Raw genomic sequence first — 22,434 nt, 5'->3', positions numbered from 1 at the left:
TGAGCGGCTCCTGGGAGACCAGTATTGGATTCCAATGCACCAGTGCAGGTTTACTGTATCCCTTGGACCTTCACATTGACGATGAAACACAGAAATCGCATCGGAATTGAATATAAAAGGCACAATACCGACTTAAGTACAAGAAGAGTGAATATTCTCAGAGTTTGTGCTTTGAGCGGCTCCTGGGAGACCAGTATTGGATTCCGATGCACCAGTGCAAGTTTACTGTATCCCTTGGACCTTCCCATTGACAATGAAACACAGAAATCGCATCGGAATTGAATATAAAGGCACAATCCCGACTTAAGTACAAGAAGAGTGAGTCTCCCAAGAGTTTGTGCTTTGAGCGGCTCCTGGGAGACCAGTATTGGATTCCGATGCACCAGTGCAAGTTTACTGTATCCCTTGGACCTTCACATTGACGATGAAACACAGAAATCATATCGGAATTGAATATAAAAGGCTCAGTGACGACTTAAGTGCAAGAAAAGTGAATCTTCTCAGAGTTTGTGCTTTGAGCGACTCCTGGGAGACCAGTATTGGATTCCGATGCACCAGTGCAGGTTTACTCTATCCCTTGGACCTTCACATTGACGATGAAACACAGAAATCGCATCGGAATTGAATATAAAATGCACAATTCCAAATTAAGTACAAGAAGAGTGAGTCTCCTAAGAGTTTGTGCTTTGAGCGGCTCCTGGGAGACCAGTATTGGATTCCGATGCACCAGTGCTACTTTACTGTATCCCTTGGACCTTCCCATTGACAATGAAACACAGAAATCGCATCGGAATTGAATATAAAGGCACAATACCGACTTAAGTACAAGAAGAGTGATCTCCTACGAGTTTGGGCTTTGAGTGGCTCCTGGGACACCAGTATTGGACTCCGATGCACCAGTGCAAGTTTACTGTATCCCTTGGACCTTCACATTGACAATGAAACACAGAAATCACATCGGAATTGAATATAAAAGGCTCAGTGACGACTTAAGTACAAGAAAAGTGAATCTTCTCAGAGTTTGTGCTTTGAGCGGCTCCTGGGAGACCAGTATTGGATTCCGATGCACCAGTGCAGGTTTACTCTATCCCTTGGACCTTCACATTGACGATGAAACACAGAAATCGCATCGGAATTGAATATAAAAGGCACAATACCGACTTAAGTACAAGAAGAGTGAGTCTCCTAAGAATTTTTGCATTGAGCGGCTCCTGGGAGACCAGTATTGGATTCCGATGCACCAGTGCAAGTTTACTGTATCCCTTGGACCTTCCCATTGACAATGAAACACAGAAATCGCATCGGAATTGAATATAAAAGGCACAATACCACTTAAGTACAAGAAGAGTGAGTCTCCTAAGAGTTTGTGGTTTGAGCGGCTCCTGGGAGACCAGTATTAGATTCCGATGCACCAGTGCAAGTTTACTGTATCCCTTGGACCTTCACATTGACGATGGAACACAGAAATAGCATCGGAATTGAATATAAAAGGCACAGTGCCGACTTAAGTACAAGAAGAGTGAGTCTCCTAAGAGTTTGTGGTTTGAGCGGCTCCTGGGAGACCAGTATTGGATTCCGATGCACCAGTGCAGGTTTACTGTATCCCTTGGACCTTCACATTGACGATGAAACACAGAAATCGCATCGGAATTGAATATAAAAGGCACAATGCCGACTTAAGTACAAGAAGAGTGAGTCTCCTAAGAGTTTGTGGTTTGAGCGGCTCCTGGGAGACCAGTATTGGATTCCGATGCACCAGTGCAGGTTTACTGTATCCCTTGGACCTTCACATTGACGATGAAACACAGAAATCGCATCGGAATTGAATATAAAAGGCACAGTGCCGACTTAAGTACAAGAAGAGTGAATATTCTCAGAGTTTGTGCTTTGAGCGGCTCCTGGGAGACCAGTATTGGATTCCGATGCACCAGTGCAGTTTTACTCTATCCCTTCGACCTTCCCATTGACAATGAAACACAGAAATCGCATCGGAATTGAATATAAAAGGCACAATACCACTTAAGTACAAGAAGAGTGAGTCTCCTAAGAGTTTGCAATTTGTGCGGCACCTGGGAGACCAGTATTGGATTCCGATGCACCAGTCCAGGTTTACTCTATCCCTTGGACCTTCACATTGACGATGAAACACAGAAATCGCATCGGAATTGAATATAAAAGGCACAATACCGACTTAAGTACAAGAAGAGTGAGTCTCCTAAGAGTTTGTGGTTTGAGCGGCTCCTGGGAGCCCAGTATTGGATTCCGATGCACCAGTGCAGGTTTACTGTATCCCTTGGACTTTCACATTGACGATGAAACACAGAAATCGCATCGGAATTGAATATAAAAGGCACAATACCGACTTAAGTACAAGAAGAGTGAGTCTCCTAAGAGTTTGTGGTTTGAGCGGCTCCTGGGAGACCAGTATTGGAGTCCGATGCACCAGTGCAGGTTTACTGTCTCCCTTGGACTTTCACATTGACGATGAAACACAGAAATCGCATCGGAATTGAATATAAAAGGCACAGTGCCGACTTAAGTACAAGAAGAGTGAGTCTCCTAAGAGTTTGTGCTTTGAGCGGCTCCGGGGAGACCAGTATTGGATTCCGATTCACCAGTGCAGGATTACTGTATCCCTTGGACCTTCACATTGACGATGAAACACAGAAATCGCATCGGAATTGAATATAAAAGGCACAATACCGACTTAAGTACAAGAAGAGTGAGTCTCCTAAGAGTTTGTGCTTTGAGCGGCTCCTGGGAGACCAGTATTGGATTCCGATGCACCAGTGCAGGTTTACTGTATCCTTTGTACCTTCACATTGACGATGAAACACAGAAATCGCATCGGAATTGAATATAAAGGCACAATGCCGACTTAAGTACAAGAAGAGTGAGTCTCCTAAGAGTTTGTGCTTTGAGCGGATCCTGGGAGACCAGTATTGGATTCCGATGCACCAGTGCAGGTTTACTGTATCCCTTGGACCTTCACATTGACGATGAAACACAGAAATCGCATCGGAATTGAATATAAAAGGCACAGTGCCGACTTAAGTACAAGAAGAGTGAATATTCTCAAAGTTTGTGCTTTGAGCGGCTCCTGGGAGACCAGTATTGGATTCCGATGCACCAGTGCAGTTTTACTCTATCCCTTGGACCTTCCCATTGACAATGAAACACAGAAATCGCATCGGAATTGAATATAAAAGGCACAGTACCACTTAAGTACAAGAAGAGTGAGTCTCCTAAGAGTTTGTGGTTTGAGCGGCTCCTGGGAGACCAGTATTAGATTCCGATGCACCAGTGCAAGTTTACTGTATCCCTAGGACCTTCACATTGACGATGAAACACAGAAATCGCATCGGAATTGAATATAAAGCCACAATACCGACTTAAGTACAAGAAGAGTGAGTCTCCTAAGAGTTTGTGCTTTGAGCGGCTCCTGGGAGACCAGTATTAGATTCCGATGCACCAGTGCAAGTTTACTGTATCCCTTGGACCTTCACATTGACGATGAAACACAGAAATCGCATCGGAATTGAATATAAAGGCACAATACCGACTTAAGTACAAGAAGAGTGAGTCTCCTAAGAATTTGTGGTTTGAGCGGATCCTGGGAGACCAGTACTAGATTCCGATGCACCAGTGCAGTTTTACTCTATCCCTTGGACCTTCCCACTGACAATGAAACACAGAAATCGCATCGGAATTGAATATAAAGTCACAATACCGACTTAAGTACAAGAAGAGTGAGTCTCCTAAGAGTTTGTGCTTTGAGCGGCTCCTGGGAGACCAGTATTGGATTCCGATGCACCAGTGCAGGTTTACTGTATCCCTTGGACCTTCACATTGACGATGAAACACAGAAATCGCATCGGAATTGAATATAAAAGGCACAATGACGACTTAAGTACAAGAAGAGTGAGTCTCCTAAGAGTTTGTGCTTTGAGCGGATCCTGGGAGACCAGTATTGGATTCCGATGCACCAGTGCAGGTTTACCGTATCCCTTGGACCTTCACATTGACGATGAAACACAGAAATCGCATCGGAATTGAATATAAAAGGCACAGTGCCGACTTAAGTACAAGAAGAGTGAATATTCTCAGAGTTTGTGCTTTGAGCGGCTCCTGGGAGACCAGTATTGGATTCCGATGCACCAGAGCAGTATTACTTTTTCCCTTGGACCTTCCCATTGACAATGAAACACAGAAATCGCATCGGAATTGAATATAAAAGGCACAATACCGACTTAAGTACAAGAACAGTGAGTCTCCTAAGAGTTTGTGCTTTGAGCGGCTCCTGGGAGACCAGTATTGGATTCCGATGCACCAGTGCAAGTTTACTCTATCCCTTGGACCTTCACATTGACGATGAAACACAGAAATCGCAACGGAATTGAATATAAAAGGCACAATGCCGACTTAAGTACAAGAAGAGTGAGTCTCCTAAGAGTTTGTGGTTTGAGCGGCTCCTGGGAGACCACTATTGGATTCCGATGCACCAGTGCAGGTTTACTGTATCCCTTGGACCTTCACATTGACGATGAAACACAGAAATCGCATCGGAAGCGAATATAAAAGGCACAGTGCCGACTTAAGTACAAGAAGAGTGAGTCTCCTAAGAGTTTGTGGTTTGAGCGGCTCCTGGGAGACCAGTATTGGATTCCGATGCACCATTGCAGGTTTACTGTATCCCTTCGACCTTCACAATGACAATGAAACACAGAAATCGCATCGGAATTGAATATAAAAGGCACAATGCCGACTTATGTACAAGAAGAGTGAATCTTCTAAGGGTTTGTGCTTTGAGCGGCACCTGGGAGACCAGTATTGGATTCCGATGCACCAGTGCAGGTTTCCTGTATCCCTTGGACCTTCACATTGACGATGAAACACAGAAATCGCATCGGAATTGAATATAAAAGGAACAATGCCGACTTAAGTACAAGAAGAGTGAATCTTCTAAGAGTTTGTGCTTTGAGCGGCTCCTGGGAGACCAGTATGAGATTCCGATGCACCAGTGAAGGTTTACTGTATCCCTTGGACCTTCACATTGACGATGAAACACAGAAATCGCATCGGAATTGAATATAAAAGGCACAATGCCGACTTAAGTAGAAGAAGAGTGAATCTTCTAAGAGTTTGTGCTTTGAGCGGCTCCTGGGAGACCAGTATTGGATTCCGATGCACCAGTGCAGGTTTACTGTATCCCTTGGACCTTCACATTGACGATGAAACACAGAAATCGCATCGGTATTGAATATAAAGGCACAATGCCAGCTTAAGTACAAGAAGAGTGAATCTTCTAAGAGTTTGTGCTTTGAGCGGCTCCTGGGAGACCAGTATTAGATTCCGATGCACCAGTGCAGGTTTACTGTATCCCTTGGACCTTCACATTGACGATGAAACACAGAAATCGCATCGGAATTGAATATAAAAGGCACAATGCCGACTTAAGTACAAGAAGAGTGAATCTTCTAAGAGTTTGTGCTTTGAGCGGCTCCTGGGAGACCAGTATTAGATTCCGATGCACCAGTGCAGGTTTACTGTATCCCTTGGACCTTCACATTGACGATGACACACAGAAAGCGCATCGGAATTGAATATAAAAGGCACAATGCCGACTTAAGTACAAGAAGAGTGAATCTTCTAAGAGTTTGTGTTTTAGGCGGCTCCTGGGAGACCAGTATTAGATTCCGATGCAGCAGTGCCGGTTTACTCCATCCCTTGGACCTTCACATTGACGATGAAACACAGAAATCGCATCGGAATTGAATATAAAAGGCCAAGTGCCGACTTAAGTACAAGAAGAGTGAATCTTCTAAGAGTTTGTGCATTGAGCGGCTCCTGGGAGACCAGTATTAGATTCCGATGCACCAGTGCAAATTTACTGTATCCCTTGGACCTTCACATTGACGATGAAACACAGAAATCGCATCGGAATTGAATATCAAAGGCACAATGCCGACTTAAGTACAAGAAGAGTGAGTCTCCTAAGAGTTTGTGCTTTGAGTGGCTCCTGGGAGACCAGTATTAGATTCCGATGCACCAGTGCAGGATTACTGTATCCCTTGGACCTTCACATTGACGATGAAACACAGAAATCGCATCGGAATTGAATATCAAAGGCACAATGCCGACTTAAGTACAAGAAGAGTGAATCTTCTAAGAGTTTGTGCTTTGAGCGGCTCCTGGGAGACCAGTATTAGATTCCGGTGCACCAGTGCAAGTTTACTGTATCCCTTGGACCTTCACATTGACGACGAAACACAGAAATCGCATCGGAATTGAATATAAAAGGCACAATGCCGACTTAAGTACAAGAAGAGTGAATCTTCTAAGAGTTTGTGCTTTTAGCGGCTCCTGGGAGACCAGTATTGGATTCCGAAGCACCAGTGCAGGTTTACTCTATCCCTTGGACCTTCACATTGACGATGAAACACAGAAATCGCATCGGAATTGAATATAAAAGGCACAGTGCCGACTTAAGTACAAGAAGAGTGAATCTCCTAAGAGTTTGTGCTTCGTGCGGCTCCTGGGAGACCAGTATTAGATTCCGATGCACCAGTGCAGGTTTACTGTATCCCTTGGACCTTCACATTGACGATGAAACACATAAATCCCATCGGAATGGAATGTAAAATGCACAATGCCGACTTAAGTACAAGAAGAGTGAGTCTCCTAAGAGTTTGTGGTTTGAGCGGCTCCTGGGAGACCAGTATTTGATTCCGATGCACCAGTGCAGGTTTACTGTATCCCTTGGACCTTCACATTGACAATGAAACACAGAAATCGCATCGGAATTGAATATAAAAGGCACAGTGCCGACTTAAGTACAAGAAAAGTGAATCATCTAAGAGTTTGTGCTTTGAGTGGCTCCTGGGAGACCAGTATTAGATTCCGATGCACCAGTGCAGGTTTACTGTATCCCTTGGACCTTCACATTGACGATGAAACACAGAAATCGCATCGGAATTGAATATAAACGGCACAGTGCCGACTTAAGTACAAGAAGAGTGAGTCTCCTAAGAGTTTGTGGTTCGAGCGGATCCTGGGAGACCAGTATTAGATTCCGATGCACCAGTGCAAGTTTACTGTATCCCTTGGACCTTCACATTGACGATGAAACACAGAAATCGCATCGGAATTGAATATAAAAGGCACAATGCCGACTTAAGTACAAGAAGAGTGAGTCTCCTAAGAGTTTGTGGTTTGAGTGGCTCCTGGGAGACCAGTATTGGATTCCGATGCACCAGTGCAGGTTTACTGTATCCCTTGGACCTTCAAATTGACGATGAAACACAGAAATCGCATCGGAATTGAATATAAAAGGCACAATACCGACTTAAGTACAAGAAGAGTGAGTCTCCTACGAGTTTGTGCTTTGAGCGGATCCTGGGAGACCAGTATTGGCTTCCGATGCACCAGTGCAGGTTTACTGTATCCCTTGGACCTTCACATTGACGATGAAACACAGAAATCGCATCGGAATTGAATATAAAAGGAACAATGCCGACTTAAGTACAAGACGAGTGAATCTTCTAAGAGTTTGTGCTTTGAGCGGCTCCTGGGAGACCAGTATGAGATTCCGATGCACCAGTGAAGGTTTACTGTATCCCTTGGACCTTCACATTGACGATGAAACACAGAAATCGCATCGGAATTGAATATAAAAGGCACAATGCAGACTTAAGTACAAGAAGAGTGAATCTTCTAAGAGTTTGTGCTTTGAGCGGCTCCTGGGAGACCAGTATTGGATTCCGATGCACCAGTGCAGGTTTACTGTATCCCTTGGACCTTCACATTGACGATGAAACACAGAAATCGCATCGGTATTGAATATAAAGGCACAATGCCAGCTTAAGTACAAGAAGAGTGAATCTTCTAAGAGTTTGTGCTTTGAGCGGCTCCTGGGAGACCAGTATTAGATTCCGATGCACCAGTGCAGGTTTACTGTATCCCTTGGACCTTCACATTGACGATGAAACACAGAAATCGCATCGGAATTGAATATAAAAGGCACAATGCCGACTTAAGTACAAGAAGAGTGAATCTTCTAAGAGTTTGTGCTTTGAGCGGCTCCTCGGAGACCAGTATTAGATTCCGATGCACCAGTGCAGGTTTACTGTATCCCTTGGACCTTCACATTGACGATGACACACAGAAAGCGCATCGGAATTGAATATGAAAGGCACAATGCCGACTTAAGTACAAGAAGAGTGAATCTTCTAAGAGTTTGTGTTTTAGGCGGCTCCTGGGAGACCAGTATTAGATTCCGATGCAGCAGTGCCGGTTTACTCCATCCCTTGGACCTTCACATTGACGATGAAACACAGAAATCGCATCGGAATTGAATATAAAAGGCCAAGTGCCGACTTAAGTACAAGAAGAGTGAATCTTCTAAGAGTTTGTGCATTGAGCGGCTCCTGGGAGACCAGTATTAGATTCCGATGCACCAGTGCAAATTTACTGTATCCCTTGGACCTTCACATTGACGATGAAACACAGAAATCGCATCGGAATTGAATATCAAAGGCACAATGCCGACTTAAGTACAAGAAGAGTGAGTCTCCTAAGAGTTTGTGCTTTGAGTGGCTCCTGGGAGACCAGTATTAGATTCCGATGCACCAGTGCAGGATTACTGTATCCCTTGGACCTTCACATTGACGATGAAACACAGAAATCGCATCGGAATTGAATATCAAAGGCACAATGCCGACTTATGTACAAGAAGAGTGAGTCTCCTAAGAGTTTGTGCTTTGAGTGGCTCCTGGGAGACCAGTATTAGATTCCGATGCACCAGTGCAGGATTACTGTATCCCTTGGACCTTCACATTGACGATGAAACACAGAAATCGCATCGGAATTGAATATAAACGGCACAGTGCCGACTTAAGTACAAGAAGAGTGAGTCTCCTAAGAGTTTGTGGTTCGAGCGGATCCTGGGAGACCAGTATTAGATTCCGATGCACCAGTGCAAGTTTACTGTATCCCTTGGACCTTCACATTGACGATGAAACACAGAAATCGCATCGGAATTGAATATAAAAGGCACAATGCCGACTTAAGTACAAGAAGAGTGAGTCTCCTAAGAGTTTGTGGTTTGAGTGGCTCCTGGGAGACCAGTATTGGATTCCGATGCACCAGTGCAGGTTTACTGTATCCCTTGGACCTTCAAATTGACGATGAAACACAGAAATCGCATCGGAATTGAATATAAAAGGCACAATACCGACTTAAGTACAAGAAGAGTGAGTCTCCTACGAGTTTGTGCTTTGAGCGGATCCTGGGAGACCAGTATTGGCTTCCGATGCACCAGTGCAGGTTTACTGTATCCCTTGGACCTTCACATTGACGATGAAACACAGAAATCGCATCGGAATTGAATATAAAAGGAACAATGCCGACTTAAGTACAAGACGAGTGAATCTTCTAAGAGTTTGTGCTTTGAGCGGCTCCTGGGAGACCAGTATGAGATTCCGATGCACCAGTGAAGGTTTACTGTATCCCTTGGACCTTCACATTGACGATGAAACACAGAAATCGCATCGGAATTGAATATAAAAGGCACAATGAAGACTTAAGTACAAGAAGAGTGAATCTTCTAAGAGTTTGTGCTTTGAGCGGCTCCTGGGAGACCAGTATTGGATTCCGATGCACCAGTGCAGGTTTACTGTATCCCTTGGACCTTCACATTGACGATGAAACACAGAAATCGCATCGGTATTGAATATAAAGGCACAATGCCAGCTTAAGTTCAAGAAGAGTGAATCTTCTAAGAGTTTGTGCTTTGAGCGGCTCCTGGGAGACCAGTATTAGATTCCGATGCACCAGTGCAGGTTTACTGTATCCCTTGGACCTTCACATTGACGATGAAACACAGAAATCGCATCGGAATTGAATATAAAAGGCACAATGCCGACTTAAGTACAAGAAGAGTGAATCTTCTAAGAGTTTGTGCTTTGAGCGGCTCCTGGGAGACCAGTATTAGATTCCGATGCACCAGTGCAGGTTTACTGTATCCCTTGGACCTTCACATTGACGATGACACACAGAAAGCGCATCGGAATTGAATATGAAAGGCACAATGCCGACTTAAGTACAAGAAGAGTGAATCTTCTAAGAGTTTGTGTTTTAGGCGGCTCCTGGGAGACCAGTATTAGATTCCGATGCAGCAGTGCCGGTTTACTCCATCCCTTGGACCTTCACATTGACGATGAAACACAGAAATCGCATCGGAATTGAATATAAAAGGCCAAGTGCCGACTTAAGTACAAGAAGAGTGAATCTTCTAAGAGTTTGTGCATTGAGCGGCTCCTGGGAGACCAGTATTAGATTCCGATGCACCAGTGCAAATTTACTGTATCCCTTGGACCTTCACATTGACGATGAAACACAGAAATCGCATCGGAATTGAATATCAAAGGCACAATGCCGACTTAAGTACAAGAAGAGTGAGTCTCCTAAGAGTTTGTGCTTTGAGTGGCTCCTGGGAGACCAGTATTAGATTCCGATGCACCAGTGCAGGATTACTGTATCCCTTGGACCTTCACATTGACGATGAAACACAGAAATCGCATCGGAATTGAATATCAAAGGCACAATGCCGACTTATGTACAAGAAGAGTGAATCTTCTAAGAGTTTGTGCTTTGAGCGGCTCCTGGGAGACCAGTATTAGATTCCGATGCACCAGTGCAAGTTTACTGTATCCCTTGGACCTTCACATTGACGACGAAACACAGAAATCGCATCGGAATTGAATATAAAAGGCACAATGCCGACTTAAGTACAAGAAGTGTGAATCTTCTAAGAGTTTGTGCTTTGAGCGGCTCCTGGGAGACCAGTATTAGATTCCGATGCACCAGTGCAGGTTTACTGTATCCCTTGGACCTTCACATTGACGATGACACACAGAAAGCGCATCGGAATTGAATATGAAAGGCACAATTCCGACTTAAGTACAAGAAGAGTGAATCTTCTAAGAGTTTGTGTTTTAGGCGGCTCCTGGGAGACCAGTATTAGATTCCGATGCAGCGGTGCCGGTTTACTCCATCCCTTGGACCTTCACATTGACGATGAAACACAGAAATCGCATCGGAATTGAATATAAAAGGCCAAGTGCCGACTTAAGTACAAGAAGAGTGAATCTTCTAAGAGTTTGTGCATTGAGCGGCTCCTGGGAGACCAGTATTAGATTCCGATGCACCAGTGCAAATTTACTGTATCCCTTGGACCTTCACATTGACGATGAAACACAGAAATCGCATCGGAATTGAATATCAAAGGCACAATGCCGACTTAAGTACAAGAAGAGTGAGTCTCCTAAGAGTTTGTGCTTTGAGTGGCTCCTGGGAGACCAGTATTAGATTCCGATGCACCAGTGCAGGATTACTGTATCCCTTGGACCTTCACATTGACGATGAAACACAGAAATCGCATCGGAATTGAATATCAAAGGCACAATGCCGACTTAAGTACAAGAAGAGTGAATCTTCTAAGAGTTTGTGCTTTGAGCGGCTCCTGGGAGACCAGTATTAGATTCCGATGCACCAGTGCAAGTTTACTGTATCCCTTGGACCTTCACATTGACGACGAAACACAGAAATCGCATCGGAATTGAATATAAAAGGCACAATGCCGACTTAAGTACAAGAAGAGTGAATCTTCTAAGAGTTTGTGCTTTGAGCGGCTCCTGGGAGACCAGTATTGGATTCCGATGCACCAGTGCAGGTTTACTCTATCCCTTGGACCTTCACATTGACGATGAAACACAGAAATCGCATCGGAATTGAATATAAAAGGCACAGTGCCGACTTAAGTACAAGAAGAGTGAATCTCCTAAGAGTTTGTGCTTCGTGCGGCTCCTGGGAGACCAGTATTAGATTCCGATGCACCAGTGCAGGTTTACTGTATCCCTTGGACCTTCACATTGTCGATGAAACACATAAATCCCATCGGAATGGAATGTAAAATGCACAATGCCGACTTAAGTACAAGAAGAGTGAGTCTCCTAAGAGTTTGTGGTTTGAGCGGCTCCTGGGAGACCAGTATTTGATTCCGATGCACCAGTGCAGGTTTACTGTATCCCTTGGACCTTCCCATTGACAATGAAACACAGAAATCGCATCGGAATTGAATATAAAAGGCACAGTGCCGACTTAAGTACAAGAAAAGTGAATCATCTAAGAGTTTGTGCTTTGAGTGGCTCCTGGGAGACCAGTATTAGATTCCGATGCACCAGTGCAGGTTTACTGTATCCCTTGGACCTTCACATTGACGATGAAACACAGAAATCGCATCGGAATTGAATATAAACGGCACAGTGCCGACTTAAGTACAAGAAGAGTGAGTCTCCTAAGAGTTTGTGGTTTGAGCGGATCCTGGGAGACCAGTATTAGATTCCGATGCACCAGTGCAAGTTTACTGTATCCCTTGGACCTTCACATTGACGATGAAACACAGAAATCGCATCGGAATTGAATATAAAAGGCACAATGCCGACTTACGTACAAGAAGAGTGAGTCTCCTAAGAGTTTGTGGTTTGAGCGGCTCCTGGGAGACCAGTATTGGATTCCGATGCACCAGTGCAGGTTTACTGTATCCCTTGGACCTTCAAATTGACGATGAAACACAGAAATCGCATCGGAATTGAATATAAAAGGCACAATACCGACTTAAGTACAAGAAGAGTGAGTCTCCTAAGAGTTTGTGCTTTGAGCGGCTCCTGGGAGACCAGTATTGGATTCCGATGCACCAGTGCAGGTTTACTGTATCCCTTGGACCTTCACATTGACGATGAAACACAGAAATCGCATCGGAATTGAATATAATAGGCACAGTGCCGACTTAAGTACTAGAAGAGTGAGTCTCCTAAGAGTTTGTGGTTTGAGCGGCTCCTGGGAGACCAGTATGAGATTCCGATGCACCAGTGAAGGTTTACTGTATCCCTTGGACCTTCACATTGACGATGAAACACAGAAATCGCATCGGAATTGAATATAAAAGGCACAATGCCGACTTAAGTACAAGAAGAGTGAATCTTCTAAGAGTTTGTGCTTTGAGCGGCTCCTGGGAGACCAGTATTGGATTGCGATGCACCATGCAAGTTTACTGTATCCCTTGGACCTTCACATTGACGATGAAACACAGAAATCGCATCGGAATTGAATATAAAAGGCACAATGCCGACTTAAGTACAAGAAGAGTGAATATTCTCAGAGTTTGTGCTTTGAGCGGCTCCTGGGAGACCAGTATTAGATTCCGATGCACCAGTGCAGTTTTACTCTATCCCTTGGACCTTCCCATTGACAATGAAACACAGATATCGCATCGGAATTGAATATAAAAGGCACAATAACACTTAAGTACAAGAAGAGTGAGTCTCCTAAGAGTTTGTGGTTTGAGCGGCTCCTGGGAGACCAGTATTGGATTCCGATGCACCAGTGCAGGTTTACTGTATCCCTTGGACCTTCACATTGACGATGAAACACAGAAATCGCATCGGAATTGAATATAAAAGGCACAGTGCCGACTTAAGTACAAGAAGAGTGAGTCTCCTAAGAGTTTGTGGTTTGAGCGGATCCTGGGAGACCAGTATTGGATTCCGATGCACCAGTGCAGGTTTACTGTATCCCTTGAAACTTCACATTGACGATGAAACACAGAAATCGCATCCGAATTGAATATTAAAGGCACAGTGCCGACTTAAGTACAAGAAGAGTGAATCTTCTACGAGTTTGTGCTTTGGGCGGCTCCTGGGAGACCAGTATTGGATTCCGATGCACCAGTGCAGGTTTACTGTATCCCTTGGACCTTCACATTGACGATGACACACAGAAAGCGCATCGGAATTGAATATAAAAGGCACAGTGCCGACTTAAGTACAAGAAGAGTGAATCTTCTAAGAGTTTGTGTTTTGAGCGGATCCTGGGAGACCAGTATTGGATTCCGATGCACCAGTGCAGGTTTACTGTATCCCTTGGACCTTCACATTGACGATGAAACAAAGAAATCGCATCGGAATTGAATATAAAAGGCACAATACCGACTTAAGTACAAGAAGAGTGAGTCTCTTAAGAGTTTGTGGTTTGAGCGGCTCCTGGGAGACCAGTATTGGATTCCGATGCACCAGTGCAAGTTTACTGTATCCCTTCGACCTTCACACTGACAATGAAACACAGAAATCGCATCGGAATTGAATATAAAAGGCACAGTGCCGACTTAAGTACAAGAAAAGTGAAACTTCTACGAGTTTGTGCTTTGAGCGGCTATTGGGAGACCAGTATTAGATTCCGATGCACCAGTGCAGGTTTACTGTATCCCTTGGACCTTCACATTGACGATGAAACACAGAAATCGCATCGGAATTGAATATAAAAGGCACAGTGCCGACTTAAGTACAAGAAGAGTGAATCTTCTCAGAGTTTGTGCTTTGAGCGGCTCTTGGGAGACCAGTATTAGATTCCGATGCACCAGTGCAGGATTACTGTATCCCTTGGACCGTCACATTGACAATGAAACACAGAAATCGCATCGGAATTGAATATAAAAGGCACAATGCCGACTTATGTACAAGAAGAGTGAATCTTCTAAGAGTTTGTGCTTTGAGCGGCACCTGGGAGACCAGTATTGGATTCCGATGCACCAGTGCAGGTTTACTGTATCCCTTGGACCTTCACATTGACGATGAAACACAGAAATCGCATCGGAATTGAATATAAAAGGAACAATGCCGACTTAAGTACAAGAAGAGTGAATCTTCTAAGAGTTTGTGCTTTGAGCGGCTCCTGGGAGACCAGTATGAGATTCCGATGCACCAGCGAAGGTTTACTGTATCCCTTGGACCTTCACATTGACAATGAAACACAGAAATCGCATCGGAATTGAATATAAAAGGCACAATGCCGACTTAAGTACAAGAAGAGTGAATCTTCTAAGAGTTTGTGCTTTGAGCGGCTCCTGGGAGACCAGTATTGGATTCCGATGCACCAGTGCAGGTTTACTGTATCCCTAGGACCTTCACATTGACGATGAAACACAGAAATCGCATCGGTATTGAATATAAAGGCACAATGCCAGCTTAAGTACAAGGAGAGTGAATCTTCTAAGAGTTTGTGCTTTGAGCGGCTCCTGGGAGACCAGTATTAGATTCCGATGCACCAGTGCAGGTTTACTGTATCCCTTGGACCTTCACATTGACGATGAAACACAGAAATCGCATCGGAATTGAATACAAAAGGCACAATGCCGACTTAAGTACAAGAAGAGTGAATCTTCTAAGAGTTTGTGCTTTGAGCGGCTCCTGGGAGACCAGTATTGGATTCCGATGCACCAGTGCAGGTTTACTGTATCCCTTGGACCTTCACATTGACGATGAAACACAGAAATCGCATCGGTATTGAATATAAAGGCACAATGCCAGCTTAAGTACAAGAAGAGTGAATCTTCTAAGAGTTTGTGCTTTGAGCGGCTCCTGGGAGACCAGTATTAGATTCCGATGCACCAGTGCAGGTTTACTGTATCCCTTGGACCTTCACATTGACGATGAAACAGAGAAATCGCATCGGAATTGAATATAAAAGGAACAATGCCGACTTAAGTACAAGAAGAGTGAATCTTCTAAGAGTTTGTGCTTTGAGCGGCTCCTGGGAGACCAGTATGAGATTCCGATGCACCAGTGAAGGTTTACTGTATCCCTTGGACCTTCACATTGACGATGAAACACAGAAATCGCATCGGAATTGAATATAAAAGGCACAATGCCGACTTAAGTACAAGAAGAGTGAATCTTCTAAGAGTTTGTGCTTTGAGCGGCTCCTGGGAGACCAGTATTGGATTCCAATGCACCAGTGCAGGTTTACTCTATCCCTTGCACCTTCACATTGACGATGAAACACAGAAATCGCATCGGAATTGAATATAAAAGGCACAGTGCCGACTTAAGTACAAGAAGAGTGAATCTCCTAAGAGTTTGTGCTTTGAGCGGCTCCTGGGAGACCAATATTAGATTCCGATGCACCAGTGCAGGTTTACTGTATCCCTTGGACCTTCACATTGACGATGAAACACAGAAATCGCATCGGAATGGGATATAAAAGGCACAATGCCGACTTAAGTACAAGAAGAGTGAATCATCTAAGAGTTTGTGCTTTGAGTGGCTCCTGGGAGACCAGTATTAGATTCCGATGCACCAGTGCAGGTTTACTGTATCCCTGGGACATTTCACATTGACGATGAAACACAGAAACCGCATCGGAATTGAATATAAAAGGCACAATGCCGACTTAAGTACAAGAAGAGTGAATCTTCTACGAGTTTGTGCTTTGAGCGGCTCCTGGGAGACCAGTATTAGATTCCGATGCACCAGTGCAGGTTTACTGTATCCCTTGGACCGTCACATTGACAATGAAACACAGAAATCGCATCGGAATTGAATATAAAAGGCACAATGCCGACTTATGTACAAGAAGAGTGAATCTTCTAAGGGTTTGTGCTTTGAGCGGCACCTGGGAGACCAGTATTAGATTCCGATGCACCAGTGCAGGTTTACTGTATCCCTTGGACCTTCACATTGACGATCAAACACAGAAATCGCATCGGAATTGAATATCAAAGGCATAATGCCGACTTAAGTACAAGAAGAGTGAATTTTTTAAGAGTTTGCGCTTTGAGCGGCTCCCGGGATACCAGTATTAGATTCCGATGCACCAGTGCAGGTTTACTGTATCCCTTGGACCTTCACATTGACAATGAAACACAGAAATCGCATCGGAATTGAATATAAAAGGCACAATACCGACTTAAGTACAAGAAGATTGAATCTTCTAAGTGTTTGTGCTTTGAGCGGCTCCTGGGAGACCAGTATTAGATTCCGATGCACCAGTGCAGGTTTACTGTATCCCTTGGACCTTCACATTGACGACGAAACACAGAAATCGCATCGGAATTGAATATAAAAGGCACAATGCCGACTTAAGTACAAGAAGAGTGAATCTTCTAAGAGTTTGTGTTTTGAGCGGCTCCTGGGAGACCAGTATTGGATTCCGATGCACCAGTGCAGGTTTACTCTATCCCTTGCACCTTCACATTGACGATGAAACACAGAAATCGCATCGGACTTGAATATAAAAGGCACAGTGCCGACTTAAGTACAAGAAGAGTGAATCTCCTAAGAGTTTGTGCTTTGAGCGGCTCCTGGGAGACCAGTATTAGATTCCGATGCACCAGTGCAGGTTTACTGTATCCCTTGGACCTTCACATTGACGATGAAACACAGAAATCGCATCGGAATGGAATATAAAAGGCACAATGCCGACTTAAGTACAAGAAGAGTGAGTCTCCTAAGAGTTTGTGGTTTGAGCGGCTCCTGGGAGACCAGTATTTGATTCCGATGCACCAGTGCAGGTTTACTGTATCCCTTGGACCTTCACATTGACAATGAAACACAGAAATCGCATCGGAATTGAATATAAAAGGCACAGTGCCGACTTAAGTACAAGAAAAGTGAATCATCTAAGAGTTTGTGCTTTGAGTGGCTCCTGGGAGACCAGTATTAGATTCCGATGCACCAGTGCAGGTTTACTGTATCCCTTGGACCGTCACATTGACAATGAAACACAGAAATCGCATCGGAATTGAATATAAAAGGCACAATGCCGACTTATGTACAAGAAGGGTGAATTTTCTAAGAGTTTGCGTTTTGAGCGGCACCTGGGAGACCAGTATTGGATTCCGATGCACCAGTGCAGGTTTACTGTATCCCTGGGACCTTCACATTGACGATGAAACACAGAAACCGCATCGGAATTGAATATAAAAGGCACAATGCCGACTTAAGTACAAGAAGAGTGAATCTTCTACGAGTTTGTGCTTTGAGCGGCTCCTGGGAGACCAGTATTAGATTCCGATGCACCAGTGCAGGTTTACTGTATCCCTTGGACCTTCACATTGACGATGAAACACAGAAATCGCATCGGAATTGAATATCAAAGGCACAATGCCGACTTAAGTACAAGAAGAGTGAATTTTCTAAGAGTTTGCGCTTTGAGCGGCTCCCGGGAGACCAGTATTAGATTCCGATGCACCAGTGCAGGTTTACTGTATCCCTTGGACCTTCACATTGACAATGAAACACAGAAATCGCATCGGAATTGAATATAAAAGGCACAATGCCGACTTAAGTGCAAGAAGAGAGAATCTTCTAAGAGTTTGTGCTTTGAGCGGCTCCTGGGAGACCAGTATTGGATTCCGATGCACCAGTGCAGGTTTACTGTATCCCTTGGACCTTCACATTGACGATGAAACACAGAAATCGCATCGGAATTGAATATAAAAGGCACAATGCCGACTTAAGTACAAGAAGAGTGAATCTTCTAAGAGTTTGTGCTTTGAGTGGCTCCTGGGAGACCAGTATTAGATTCCGATGCACCAGTGCAGGTTTACTGTATCCCTTGGTCCTTCACATTGACGATGACACACAGAAAGCGCATCGGAATTGATTATAAAATGCACAATGCCGACTTAAGTACAAGAAGAGTGAATCTTCTAAGAGTTTGTGCTTTGAGCGGCTCCTGGGAGACCAGTATTAGATTCCGATGCACCAGTGCAGGTTTACTCCATCCCTTGGACCTTGACATTGACGATGAAACACAGAAATCGCATCGGAATTGAATATAAAAGGCCCAGTGCCGACTTAAGTACAAGAAGACTGAATCTTCTACGAGTTTGTGCTTTGGGCGGCTCCTGGGAGACCAGTATTAGATTCCGATACACCAGTGCAGGTTTACTGTATCCCTTGGATCTTCACATTGACGATGAAACACAGAAATCGCATCGGAATTGAATATAAAAGGCACAATGCCGACTTAAGTACAAGAAGAGTGAACCTTCTAAGAGTTTGTGCTTTGAGCGGCTCCTGGCAGACCAGTATTGGATTGCGATGCACCAGTGCAAGTTTACTGTATCCCTTGGACCTTCACATTGACGATCAAACACAGAAATCGCATCGGAATTGAATATAAAAGGCACAATGCCGACTTAAGTACAAGAAGAGTGAATATTCTCAGAGTTTGTGCTTTGAGCTGCTCCTGGGAGACCAGTATTAGATTCCGATGCACCAGTGCAGGTTTACTGTATCCCTTGGACCTTCACATTGACGATGAAACACAGAAATCGCATCGGAATGGAATTTAAAAGGCACAATGGAGACTTAAGTACAAGAAGAGTGAGTCTCCTAAGAGTTTGTGGTTTGAGCGGCTCCTGGGAGACCAGTATTTAATTCCGATGCACCAGTGCAGGTTTACTGTATCCCTTGGACCTTCACATTGACAATGAAACACAGAAATCGCATCGGAATTGAATATAAAAGGCACAGTGCCGACTTAAGTACAAGAAGAGTGAATCTTCTAAGAGTTTGTGCATTGAGCGGCTCCTGGGAGAACAGTATTAGATTCCGATGCACCATTGCAGGTTTACTGTATCCCTTGGACCTTCACATTGACAATGAAACACAGAAATCGCATCGGAATTGAATATAAAAGGCACAATGCCGACTTATGTACAAGAAGAGTGAATTTTCTAAGAGTTTGCGCTTTGAGCGGCACCTGGGAGACCAGTATTGGATTCCGATGCACCAGTGCACGTTTACTGTATCCCTGGGACCTTCACATTGACGATGAAACACAGAAACCGCATCGGAATTGAATATAAAAGGCACAATGCCGACTTAAGTACAAGGAGAGTGAATCTTCTACGAGTTTGTGCTTTGAGCGGCTCCTGGGAGACCAGTATTAGATTCCGATGCACCAGTGCAGGTTTACTGTATCCCTTGGACCTTCACATTGACGATGAAACACAGAAATCGCATCGGAATTGAATATACAAGGCACAATGCCGACTTAAGTACAAGAAGAGTGAATCTTCTAAGAGTTTGTGCTTTGAGCGGCTCCTGGGAGACCAGTATTGGATTCCGATGCACCAGTGCAGGTTTACTGTATCCCTTGGACCTTCACATTGACGATGAAACACAGAAAGCGCATCGGAATTGATTATAAAAGGCACAATGCCGACTTAAGTACAAGAAGAGTGAATCTTCTAAGAGTTTGTGCTTTGAGCGGCTCCTGGGAGACCAGTATTAGATTCCGATGCACCAGTGCAGGTTTACTCCATCCCTTGGACCTTCACATTGACGATGAAACACAGAAATCGCATCGGAATTGAATATAAAAGGCCCAGTGCCGACTTAAGTACAAGAAGACTGAATCTTCTACGAGTTTGTGCTTTGAGTGGCTCCTGGGAGACCAGTATTAGATTCCGATGCACCAGTGCAGGTTAACTGTATCCCTTGGACCTTCACATTGACGATGAAACACAGAAATCGCATCGGAATTGAATATAAAAGGCACAATGCCGACTTAAGTACAAGAAGAGTGAATCTTCTAAGAGTTTGTGCTTTGAGCGGCTCCTGGGAGACCAGTATTAGATTCCGATGCACCAGTGCAGGTTTACTGTATCCCTTGGACCTTCACATTGACGATGACACACAGAAAGCGCATCGGAATTGAATATAAAAGGCACAATGCCGACTTAAGTACAAGAAGAGTGAATCTTCTAAGAGTTTGTGTTTTAGGCGGCTCCTGGGAGACCAGTATTAGATTCCGATGCAGCAGTGCCGGTTTACTCCATCCCTTGGACCTTCACAATGACGATGAAACACAGAAATCGCATCGGAATTGAATATAAAAGGCCAAGTGCCGACTTAAGTACAAGAATGAATCTTCTAAGAGATTGTGCATTGAGCGGCTCCTGGGAGACCAGTATTAGATTCCGATGCACCAGTGCAAATTTACTGTATCCCTTGGACCTTCACATTGACGATGAAACACAGAAATCGCATCGGAATTGAATATAAACGGCACAGTGCCGACTTAAGTACAAGAAGAGTGAGTCTCCTAAGAGTTTGTGCTTTGAGTGGCTCCTGGGAGACCAGTATTAGATTCCGATGCACCAGTGCAGGTTTACTGTATCCCTTGGACCTTCACATTGACGATGAAACTCAGAAATCGCATCGGAATTGAATATCAAAGGCACAATGCCGACTTAAGTACAAGAAGAGTGAATCTTCTAAGAGTTTGTGCTTTGAGCGGCTCCTGGGAGACCAGTATTAGATTCCGATGCACCAGTGCAGGTTTACTGTATCCCTTGGACCTTCACATTGACGACGAAACACAGAAATCGCATCGGAATTGAATATAAAAGGCACAATGCCGACTTAAGTACAAGAAGAGTGAATCTTCTAAGAGTTTGTGCTTTGAGCGGCTCCTGGGAGACCAGTATTGGATTCCGATGCACCAGTGCAGGTTTACTCTATCCCTTCGACCTTCACATTGACGATGAAACACAGAAATCGCATCGGAATTGAATATAAAAGGCACAGTGCCGACTTAAGTACAAGAAGAGTGAATCTCCTAAGAGTTTGTGCTTCGTGCGGCTCCTGGGAGACCAGTATTGGATTCCGATGCACCAGTGCAAGTTTACTGTATCCCTTGGACCTTCACATAGACGATGAAACACAGAAATCGCATCGGAATTGAATATAAAAGGCACAATGCCGACTTAAGTACAAGAAGAGTGAGTCTCCTAAGAGTTTGTGGTTTGAGCGGCTCCTGGGAGACCAGTATTGGATTCCGATGCACCAGTGCAGGTTTACTGTATCCCTTGGACCTTCACATTGACGATGAAACACAGAAATCGCAACGGAATTGAATATAAAAGGCACAATACCGACTTAAGTACAAGAAGAGTGAGTCTCCTAAGAGTCTGTGCTTTGAGCGGATCCTGGGAGACCAGTATTGGCTTCCGATGCACCAGTGCAGGTTTACTGTATCCCTTGGACCTTCACATTGACGATAAAACACAGAAATCGCATCGGAATTGAATATAAAAGGAACGATGCCGACTTAAGTACAAGAAGAGTGAATATTCTAAGAGTTTGTGCTTTGAGCGGCTCCTGGGAGACCAGTATGAGATTCCGATGCACCAGTGAAGGTTTACTGTATCCCTTGGACCTTCACATTGACGATGAAACACAGAAATCGCATCGGAATTGAATACAAAAGGCACAATGCCGACTTAAGTACAAGAAGAGTGAATCTTCTAAGAGTTTGTGCTTTGAGCGGCTCCTGGGAGACCAGTATTGGATTGCGATGCACCAGTGCAAGTTTACTGTATCCCTTGGACCTTCACATTGACGATGAAACACAGAAATCACATCGGAATTGAATATAAAAGGCACAATGCCGACTTAAGTACAAGAAGAGTGAATATTCTCAGAGTTTGTGCTTTGAGCGGCTCCTGGGAGACCAGTATTAGATTCCGATGCACCAGTGCAGTTTTACTCTATCCCTTGGACCTTCCCATTGACAATGAAACACAGA

This window comes from Schistocerca nitens, chromosome 12, assembly GCF_023898315.1.
Source record: "Schistocerca nitens isolate TAMUIC-IGC-003100 chromosome 12, iqSchNite1.1, whole genome shotgun sequence".
In the NCBI taxonomy this organism is placed as follows: Eukaryota; Metazoa; Arthropoda; class Insecta; order Orthoptera; family Acrididae; genus Schistocerca; species Schistocerca nitens.
Note: the sequence above shows the minus strand (reverse complement) of the source record.